Here is a 12197-nt window from a genome sequence, read left to right as displayed (position 1 = left end):
ATAAAACTGTAATTAATCTGAAGCACTATATGTATCAGATAGCTTGACCTTAGGAGGCAGATCATTAACTTAAAATGACGTATGTTCATTTCAGTTGGGAAAACCACGAAGACAGTCTTTCTGAGGATGTGAAATTGCAGGTGGAGAGTGAGTGTCTACCTTTATAATGAAAACTCCCCAACCTGATTGTGACTGATGGTAGGCAAGCGGGCCTAGCATTACAATGAAAATTCCCTAACTAAGTCTTCATATGAGAAAAGGCATTTGCTGACTTCCCCGTCGCGTTTCTAGGGTAACGTTAAGAGCTATGCAATTTAATACAGTCTTGCTCACAACGCGTACACTACCTAACCTAGAATTCTGTATACAATGTAAAATTCAGTAGCGAACCACGGGAACATCAGCTAGTTATATCTATATTTGAAAGCACAAGGTCATGGGTTCTTCCATTTTTGTTACTTACATAATTAATTTACTTTAAATTTAACAACTGTAAATATTTTAGGACTTCTTTAACCTTGTTGCTACCTTAACTCATGTCATAATTGCTGCCTGTAATTTCAGGTAAATTAAAATCACCCATTATAATAATGTTCGATGTAAATATACCTTTGATTTGAATTAGGCTTTCAAAGTAGAAACTGTAGTCTGTCAAGTCTGAGTTTGGTAAAAAAATAAGCTTCACAAATAATGTACCTTACATTGTTACTAAGGAATGAAATGCATAATGAATCAGCATTTCCTTCAACTAGATTTTTTCTTTCAATGATGATACTATTTTTTACATTAATCAACACCCCTCCACCTCTGCTCTTACTAGTGATTTGTGTACTTCTGTCCTGACGATATACATGTTACCTATCGTCAAACACATCTGAATCATAAATAGAATTATTGAGCCATGTTTCAGTTAATGCAACAAGATCGTAAGAATTACACAACACATTGTTATATAATAAGTTTGACTTTGACCTGAGACCTCTGATTCTGGTAATAAATATCATAGCGTGAAATTAACATTTAATTTATTTAAATCACTTTCGCTTTGAATTCTAATTATTTGTGAGCCATCTTCTTTCCTCGTGAAAATGTTTCCGTTTCTCATCCAGAGGTATTTCACATTATACGAAAGTGACTGAGGTATAGCAGTGCTTGTAATATCATTTCCTATACAACTAATTAGACGCCAATTAGAGTATTTTTCCAGTGTATGAGACCCATACAAGGACTACTTGAAACAAGAAGATCCAAAGAAAAGCAGCAAGATTGGTTCTGGCTAATTTCCGACACACACACAAAACAATAACGTTACGAAAATGTTACAAACTTTGGTCTAGGAAGACTTATAACAGAAAGGAGACGAGCTAAGCGGTATGTTCCGAGCTGCCAGTAGAGAGATGAAAGGGAATAATATTAGTAGACGAACAATCTTGAGTGAAGTTTTAAAAGTAGGAAAAATTATGATATGAAGATAATATAAAGTAAGAGTTTTGTCTGCACATTGCTTAAAATTTAAAAAGGATGGTATTTCTGTATCGGTCGTATCCATAGTAACATGGAAATGCATTTTTAATTTTCCGTAATGTCTGTCTGTCTGTCTGTCTGTCTGTCTGTCTGTCTGTCTGTCTGTCTGTCTGTCTGTCTGTCTGTCTGTCTGTCTGTCTGTCTGTCTGTCTGTCTGTCTGTCTGTCTGTCTGTCTGTCTGTCTGTCTGTCTGTCTGTCTGTCTGTCTGTCTGTCTGTCTGTCTGTCTGTCTGTCTGTCTGTCTGTCTGTCTGTCTGTACACGCATCACGAGAAAACGGCTGAAGAGAATGTAATAAAAATCGGTATGTAAAGTCCGGGAATAAGTCGCTACAATCTAGGCAATAAATAATCTTTTCCACGCTGAGAGAAATGGTAGTTTAGGGGAAGGTCTAAAATTTAATTATCAAATATTTATGTTAGTAGTGGTCATATCTTAATGAAAATCGGTATGTAAAGTTCGGGAATAAGTCGCTACAATTCAGGCTATAAATAATCTTATTCACGCTGAGAGAAATGGTAGTTTAGGGGAAGGCCTAAAATTTAATTCTCAAAAAGTTATGTTATTTGTCCTATATTAATGAACATCGGTATGCAAAGTCGGGGAAAAAGTCGCTACAATCTAGGTCATAAATAATTGAATTCACGCTGAGTGAAATGGCAGTTTAGGGGAAGGCCTAAAATTGAATGATCAAATATTTGTGTTATTAGTGGTCCTATTGACAAATAGTACATAACTAAATTATATATTATTAAATTTACGATCGTTCATACCTTTTATATTTTACTGTAGCAGCTATGATAACGGAGATATTCATGAATTTGACTTTTTTGTTGCTAAGTCCATATCAGCGCCGCCACGAGAAAATAGGTAAACATAATTTAATGAAAATCGGTATGTAAAGTCAAGGAATAAGGAACTACAGTCTACGCTATAATTAATTTTATAAGACGCTCTTATATTACAGAGTCGAAAGAAAACTGAATATGAAGGCCTGCAATACAGAAAGCTCATACTATTGATCAACAATAACATTACATTGAACATTGTTGGTTGTGACGTGCTTTATGTCTCTGTTGCCGCTCATTCCGATAGATGGGATTACTGCTGTATGCCGATGGTTTCTTTTTTAAATTTGCTTTACGTCGCGCCGACGCAGATAGGACACATGGCGACAATGGGATAGGAAAGGGCGAAGAGTGGGAAGGAAGCGGCTCCGGCCTTAATTATGTTACAGCCCCAGTTTTTGCTTGGTGTGAAAATGGGGGACCACGGAAAACTATCTTCAGGGCTGTCGACAGTGGGGTTCGAACTCACTACCTCCCGGATGTAAGCTCACAGCTGCGCGCCCCTAACCGCACGGCCAACTCGCCCGGTCGTACCGAGTGTAACAGCCTGCCTGAATATTGGCGGGAAGTAGATGGGGAGTTAGATAACTTTCTTCTCTAGCATGCCGTTCCTCTGGTTCAAAAATTTTCTGTTACTACTGGTACGTAACACACTGGTTCATGATAGCATTCGAACTATTCAATCCCTACTCTGAGACACTGATTGAAATGAGCATTGTGCACATTTAATGGAATAATGGCAGAGGAGTGTTCACGGCTGTCTGCGGTCTGGTCATTCCAGCACTGGAACTTTGGACTGTTAGATCCGCACCATGGTACTGTTCGTTAAATGTGAGAAAATGTGCGGTTTTCCATTTGATCGAGTATTTTATTTGAAAACATTAGTAGTATAAGTGGATGGTTTCGGCGGCCTCCTCCTCCTCCTCCTCCTCCTCCTCCTCCTCCTCCTCCTCCTCCTCCTCCACAGGCCTTCTACATGCTTTACAAAGCCACGTGCGTTTTTGACAGCTGTCATCCGCCATCTTGCATCGCTAACCTTAGTCTTTACGGCACTGAGGGCAATTTGAAAAATTCCACGTGCTTTTATGGATGGATGGTAAGGCAATGTTACCTAACAACCGTGCCGGTAGTAATATAAGGTATGGATGGATGGTAAGGCAATGTGACCTAACAACCGTGCAGGCAGTGATATAAAGTATGGATGGACGGTAAGGCAATCTTACCTAACAACCGTGCAGGCAGTGATATAAGGTATGGATGGATGGTAAGACAATGTCACCTAGCAATCGTGCAGGCAGTGATATTAGGTATGGATGGACGGTAAGGCAATCTTACCTAACAACCGTGCAGGCAGTGATATAAGGTATGGATGGATGGTAAGGCAATGTTACCCAGCAAGCGTGCAGGCTGTGATGTAAGGCGAGGGTGGATGGTAAGGCAATATTACCTAGCACCCGTGCAGGAAGTGATGTAATGTATGGATGGATGGCCGGAACATGCTACCTAGCAACCATGCAGGCAGTGATGTAAGGTGTGGATGGACGGTAAGGTAATGTTACCTAGCAACCGTGCAGGCAGTGATGTAAGGTATGGATGGATGTTAAGGCAATGTTACCTAACAACCATGCAGGCAGGGAGTGATATAAGGTATGGATGGATGGCAAAGCAATGTCACCTAGCAACCAAGCAGGCTGTGATGTAAGGTGAGGATGAATGATAAGACAATGTTACATAACAACCGTGCAGGCAGTGATACAATGTACGATGGATGGTAAGGCAATGTTACCTAACAATCGTGCAGGCAGTGATATAATATATGTATGGATGGTAAGGCATGTTACCTAGCAACCATGCAAGCTGTGATGTAAGGTAAGGATGGACGGTAAGGCAATGTTACCTAGCAACCGTGCAGGCAGCGACGTAAGGTAAGGATGGATGGTCAGACAATGTTACCTACCAACCGTGCAAGCTGTGATGTAAGGTAAGGATGGACGGTAAGTCAATGTTACCTAGCAACCATGCACACCGTGGTGTAAGGTAAGGATGGGTGGTAAGGCAATGTTAAATAACAACCGTGCAGGCAGTGATATAATGTACGATGGATGGTAAGGCAATGTTACCTAACAATCGTGGAGGCAGTGATATAATATATGTATGGATGGTAAGGCAATGTTACCTAGCAACAATGCAAGCTGTGATGTAAGGTAAGGATGGACGGTAAGGAAATGTTACCTAGCAACCGTGCAGGCAGCGATGTAAGGTAAGGATGGATGGTCAGACAATGTTACCTAGCATCCGTGCAGGCTGTGATCTAAGGTATAGAAGGATGGTCAGACAATGTTACCTAACAACCATACAGGCTGTGATCTAAAGTATAGAAGGATGGTCAGACAATGTTACATAACAACCATACAGGTTGTGATCTAAGAGTAGTATCATAGGCGGCTTCTAGCGCCACCGCCACCGCGGGCTCCCAGAGGCCACCTCCACCGCCACCACAGCCAGAGGCCTCCCAGAGGCCACCTCCACCGCCACCACAGCCAGAGGCCACCCAGATGCCTCCTCCACCACCACCGCAGCCAGAGGCCTCCCAGAGGTCTCCTCCACCACCCGCGGGAAATTTGAATTTGTAAACAAAACCACGTGCTTTTTGACAGACAACAACGCATCGCTAACCTCAGTACTGCCATCTTGACGGGCCTAAACCTCAGTAGTACCAACTTAACCTAACTAGCGCGAGGTAAACAAATCCACGTGTTTTTGACAGCCACGTGCTTTTTGACAGACAACAACGCATCGCTAACCTCAGTACTGCCGTCTTGACAGGCCTAAACCTCAGTAGTACCAACTTAACCTAACTAGCGCGAGATAAACAAATCCACGTGTTTTTTGACAGCCACGTGCTTTTTTGACAGATGTCATCCGCCATCTTTAAACCACAGAGCACTGTGCTGCCCTCTTTATCGCAGTAGCTGCAAATTCGTCACCTGTCATCCGCGGTGCTGCCATCTTGGCGGGCCTAAACCTTAGTGCTACCAACTTAACCTCACTAGCGAGAGATAAACAAATCCACGTGCTTTTTTGACAGCTGTCATCCGCCATCTTTAATCTATAGAGCACAGTGCTGCCCTCTTTAGCTACTTACCTTTGAAATGTGGTGGCGGATAATTTGAAAAATGCTTTTTGACAGCAGCCATCTTTGAGCACAGTGCTGCCCTCTTTGTGGTGGCGGGAAATTCCACGCGCTCTTGTTTGGAAACAAACTCACGTGCTTTTTTATGACAGCTGTCATCCGCCATCTTGCATCACAAACCTCAGTGCTGAACTCTTTAGCTAGATGCCTTTGAAATGTGGTGGCGGCAATTTGAAAAGTTCTATGTGCTCTTGTTTGGAAACAAAGCCACGTGCTTTTTGACAGCTGTCATCCACCATCTTTAATCAATAGAGCACTGCGCTGCTATCATGCGGGCAATTTCGTCAGCTGTCATCCGCCATCTTTAATCCACAGAGCACCATGCTGCCCTCTTTATGACATGTAGTAGCGGGCAATTTGAAAAGTTCTGTTGGCTATCATCCGCCATCTTTAATCAAGAGAGCACCGTGCTGCCATCTTTAGCTAGATACCTTTGAAATATGGTGGCGGCAATTTGAAAAATTCTATGTGCTCTTGTTTAGTAAACAAAGCCACGTGCTTTTTTGACAGCTGTCATCCACCATCTTTAATCAATAGAGCACTGTGCTGCTATCATGCGGACAATTTCGTCAGCTGTCATCCGCCATCTTTAATCTACAGTGCAAAGTGCTGCCCTCTTTATGATATGTAGTAGCGGGCAATTTGAAAAGTTCTGTTAGCTGCCATCCGCCATCTTTAATCAAGAGAGCACCGTGCTGCCATCTTTAGCTAGATACCTTTGAAATGTGGTGGCGGAAAATTGAAAAATTCCACGTGCTCTTGTTTAGTAAACAAACTCACGCGCTTTTTTGTCAGCTGTCATCCACCATCTTACATCGCAAACCTCAGTGCTACACTCTTTAGGTACATACCTTTGAAATATGGTGGCGGATAATTTTAAAAGAAAAATTTCGTCGCCATAAGACCTATCTGTGTCAGTGCGACGTAAAGCCCCTAGCAAAAAAAAAAGAAAGAAAAATTCTAAAGCAGCCATCTCTCGGCGCTAATTGCACAAGCTGGTGGCTATACATGACTCTTTAATGGTGCTTATGCAGGATGGCCGCTATACATAGGTTCTTATGAGACGCCCTTGGGATGCTTGCGCAAGATGGCGGTTATACATGGCTCCATATGAGATGACCTAGGGATGCTTGCGCAAGATGGCGGTTGCTCTTATGAGGCGGCTTAAGGGTCCATGCACAAGATGGCTAGAGACGCCCTAAGGATGCTTGCGCAAAATGGCGGACGCAAGATGGCGGCTATACACGACTCCTTATGAGACACCTGAAGGGTGCTTGCGCAAGATGGCTGCTGCTCTTATGAAGAAAGCTAGCTTAGAGGCAAACGCGTCGTGCTAGTTCGATTCATTAAATTTGGGGGCTTAAATGCAAAATGTTAAATATCTCGAAATCGGTGCATCGTAGAGCAAAACGGACAAAAAAATTTCTGCCCAGTACCTCGGTTCGCAGTACGAGGAATAAGAAAAACATAGTCTAATGATGAGATCAACGGTTCGGATCCTACTTAGGCCCTTTGGCATTCGCTCTGTTTTAGCTTGTATTGAAGCAAGTCTTCGTAACATGATCAGGTTTAGCTGTGGTAGAGAGTATAACGTGCCGTGCAGGTTCGATTCATTAAATTTAGGGCTTAAATGCAAAATGTTAAATATCTCGAAAACGGTGCATCGTAGAGCAAAACCTGATACCTAGGTTTGCAGTATCAGGAACATGATAGCATAAGAAAAACATAGTCTAATGATGAGATCGACTGATCGATCCCTACTTAGGCCCTTTGGCATTTGCAGCTATCTAATTCTACAAGATGGCGGCTATACATAGCTTCTTATGTGACAGCTTAAGAGCGCTTGCACAAGATGGCTGCTGCTCTTATGAGACGCCCTAGGGGTGCTTGCGCAAGGTAGCAGCGACAAGACGGTGACTATACACAGCTCCTTATGATACGGCCTAGAGGTGCTCACACAAGATGGTGGCTGCTCTGATGAAGAAAGCTAGCTTTGCATCGTGCAGGTATCGTTACAGCACTAAACCTCATACCTTTGAAATGTGGTGGCGGGTAATTTGAAAAATTCTACGTGCTTTTTCTTAACAGCAGCTATCTTTAAACAATAGCGGCTATACATAAGCTGTTAAGACCTCCTCTTATGTCAAGGCATAGATCTATCGAACAAGTTTAAACCTGCATCGGGATAGCTAGAGTAAGCACGTGCTGCAGTGATGACGTCATTATGCATGTTTAGATATGCAAATCACTAAAGAAACATAACAAGACTAGAATCGAACACTGCACTCTATGCCGTTAACTTTATCATGTGATCGGAACATTGATTGAAGTGTTTAGAACGCTAAATAAGTAGAACCGAACACTGTACTCGATACAACATGTGTTTAGAACATGTCAGGAGATACCTTTGTTCTAAGAAGATTAGGTTACTGCACATTCCTTGTAGGGCTAATAGGCTAAAGGGCTAATGGGCAAAAGGGCAAAAGGGTTAAAGGGCTAATGGGCTAAAGGGCTAATGGGCTAAAGGGCTAAAGGGCTAGGGTGCCTTTCCTCTCTTTATCCGGGCTTGAGACCGGCTCTACAACTAGAGGCGGAGTTAACACCCTAAGGATGGAAGAATGTTGAGAAATAATCTATACGAATATGGCTACTCGATCGACTATATACAACAGATGGATGACTTAGGTGAGGCTAAGCGCTTACTTAATAATACCTACACGACGTAATTCATGCTCTATTTCAAAAATAACTTCTTTGTACTGTGTGTAACCAGCATCATGATAGGCTCTTAGCAGTTGTAAACGTTTTACGAGTACGTTGGGTTCTTTACAGTACCTTATATCTACATAGGGTAACAGAGGCTTGTTGTGAACTTGGAGTCTATATGCAGACAGTTGATGTGTAGGGACTTGTTTTGATGTAATACGTGCTTCGGCAGTAGCGTTTCTAGGTACAAACTTAACTTGTTTCGATAGCGATGAAGCGTTGAAATTTCCTTCTTCTTTACCTTGCATCTCTTCTTGAGATGTTTGCACTGCGACAGAACGTGTAGTAGGCTTACGAAATGAAGTAAAATCATCAAGCTGTAATGGCAATGAATTTTCTTCTTCTTCTTCTTCTACTTTCCCTTTACTACTCTTTTGATCAACATCATTATCCTTATTATCATAATCATGATCTTGCCTCTCTTTATCTTGAAGTTTGTGCTTAGTAACAGAACTCGCAGCAGGTCTAGACAACAAGGGAGAATTAAAAATCTCTCGCAGAGGTGTACCTTTTAAACATAAATCAGTGTTCCCTTGAATATGGTTGATCTCTCTCTATTTTGTTCCCGATGAAGCTACATTACACGCGGCTTCATGACGTTGAGCGTTGTATGCGTTCTTGAACTCTCTTCTACAATGTTTGCATTGAAAAATTGTCCTACATGATATCTCATGACGTCTCCTGTGATAGCTTCGGGAAAATGCTTTTCCACACTCTTCGCAAATATACCTAGAAGTGGGTTTTTCCATGACGGACTTTTATCTTCTACTAACAGATTCTTCTTTAAATCTACTTGACATTTGTTACTCTCTACTTCGATGATGCGAACAGCTTAGCGATTAACAGTAAACTAACACAAAAGCGTATAACGAAGGTAGCACCAGTAAGGTTTAAGCCCATCAAGATGGCAAGAGTGAGGTTAGCGAAGTTCTGTTGTTGGATTTTATATTCCGCGCTATAACATGCATAAGGTGGTAGCCTTGAGGTTTACCGCCGTAAAGATGGCAGCAGTGAGGTCAGCGACGCTCTATTGTCCTTCAATGTGAGGTTAGGGTCCGTCAAGAAGACAGCTGTCAAAAAATGCACGTGGCTTGGTTTACTAAACAAGAGCACGTGGCAGTGACGTCACGGTCACGCAATCAATCCTCAGCTCTACGTCGTTAAGAGTAGCATTAGGATTCGCTATGTTTAGAAATCTTTGGAACAGAGCAGCAGTATGAATTGCCATGTTTCAAAGCGTGTACACATTACCTATCGATTTTGCATGCATCGACTCTCGTACTAAACTTCTTCCGCTAGATTGTGCTGCTATCTTAGCATAACCTATACGCATGACCTTAAAGTACCAAGAATAGTCATGTTTCAGAGCGTGTACACATCACCTATCGATTTTACATGCATCGATCCCCGTACTAAACTTCTTCCGCTAGATCGTGCTGCTATCTTAGTATAACATATACGCATGACCTTAAAGTACAAAGAATAGCAATGTTTCAAAGCGTGTACACATAACCTATCAATTTTTCATGCATCGACTCTCGTACTAAACATTTTCCGCTAGATTGTGCTGCTATCTTAGCATAATTTTATACACATGAACTTACAGTACAAAGAATATCCATGTTTCGAAGCGTGTACACATTACCTATCGATTTCACATGCATCAAATATCGCACTAAACTTCATCCGCTAGATTCTGCTGCTATCTTAGCATAACTTATACGCATGATCTTAAAGTACAAAGAATATCCATGTTTCAAAGCGTGCACACATTACTTATTGATTTTGCATGCATCGAATCTCGTACTAAACTTCTTCCGCTAGATTGTGCTGCTATCTTAGCATAACCTATACCCATAAATTTTAAGTGCAAAGAATAGCCATGTTTCAAAGCGTGTACACATCACCTATCGATTTCGCATGCATCGACTCTCGTACTAAAACTTCTTCCGCTAGATTATGCTGCTATCTTAGCATAACCTATGTGCATGAACGTAAAATGCAAAGAATAGCCATGTTTCAAAGCGTGTACACATCACCCTGAACTTCTTCCGCTAGATTGCACTGCTATATTAGCATAACCTATACGCACGAACTTAAAGCATAACAAATAACGATATTTTACAGCGTGTACACATCACCTATTGATTTTGCATGCATCGGCAATTTTTTACCGCCAGAGTGTACAACGATCGCATATGTGTATTGCTAACGTATGTGTATAAAGCTAAAGCACAAAGGATAGCTATATTACAAAGCGCGTACACATCACCTATCGGTTTTTCATACATCGACTATCGTACTAAACTTCTGCCGCTAGAGTGTACAACGTTCGCAATTCTGTGCTGCTACCTATGTGTGTGAATTTAAAGAATAAAGAATAGCGTATACACATCACGTATTGATGATGCATGCGTCGACTATCGTACTAGGCTTCTTCCGCTAGAGCATGCAGCAATCGCTTTTGTGTATCCCTAACCCATGTGCACGAACTTAAAGCACAAGGAAGAGCTATGTTCCAAAGCGTGTACACATCACCTATCGATGATGTATGCATCGACTATCGTACTAAACTTCTTCCACAACAGCGTGCGATCATCGCTTGTGTGTGCTGCAACCTTAACATAACCTATGTGCATGAAGTTAAAGCACAAAGAATACCCATGTTCAAAGCGTGTACTCATCACCTATCGATTTTGCATGCATCGACTTTCGTATTAAACTTCTTCCACTAGAGTGTGCGACAACCTTATAAGTATGCTGCTAACTTAGTATAACTTATACACATGAACTTAAAGCATAAAGAATACTAATGTATAAAAATCTTGTGAACATAGCAGCAGCAGTAAAAATAGCAATGTTTTAGAAGCGTGTACGCATTGCCTATCGATTATACATGCATCAACTAGAGTACAAAACTTCTCCCGCTAGAGTGTGCTGCTATCTTAGCATAACCTATGTGCACGGATTTAAAGCACGAAGAATAGTTAAGTTTCAAAGTGTGTACACAACACATCGATTTTGCATGCAACAACTATCGTACTAAACACATCCTGCTAGAATGTACAAGGTTCACATGTGTTTGCGCTGCTATTTTAGCATGACCTGTGCGAATGAACTTAAAGCGTAAAGAATAGCGATCTTTGAAAATCTTGCGAACATAGTAGCAGTAAGAATAGCAAGGTTTAAAAGCGTGTACATATCACCTTTTGATAATGCATACATCAACTATCGTACTAAACAACTTCTACGCGAGCGTGCGACCATCGCTTGTACATGTGCTGCTATATTAACATAACCTATGTGCACGAACTTAAAGCATAAAGACTAACTATGTGAAAAAAATCTTGAGAACATAGCAGAGTGTTAACTACGTAGGTGTAGACATTGAGCTTTGCATTCTGAAGCAGCATACTACGTGACCGTGACGTCACTGCCACGTGCTCTTGTTTAGTAAACCAAGCCACGAGCTTTTTTTGACAGCTGTCTTCTTGACGGACCCTAACCTCACATTGAAGGACAATAGAGCGTCGCTGACCTCACGGCTGCCATCTTTACGGCGGTAAACCTCAAGGCTGCCACCTGATGCATGTTATAGCGCGAAATTTAAAATCCAACAACAGAACCTCGCTAACCTCACTCTTGCCATTTTGATGGGCTTAAACCTTACTGTTGCTACCTTGGTTATACGCTTTTGTGTTAGTTTACTGTTAATCGCTAAGCTGTTCGCATCATCGAAGTAGAGAGTAACAAATGTCAGGTAGATTTAAAGAAGAATCTGTTAGTAGAAGATAAAAGTCCGTCATGGAAAAACCCACTTGGTATATTTGCGAAGAGTGTGGAAAAGCATTTTCCCGAAGCTATCAC

The sequence above is a fragment of the Anabrus simplex genome, chromosome 1 (genome assembly GCF_040414725.1).
Source record: "Anabrus simplex isolate iqAnaSimp1 chromosome 1, ASM4041472v1, whole genome shotgun sequence".
NCBI classification, from domain to species: Eukaryota; Metazoa; Arthropoda; class Insecta; order Orthoptera; family Tettigoniidae; genus Anabrus; species Anabrus simplex.
Note: the sequence above shows the minus strand (reverse complement) of the source record.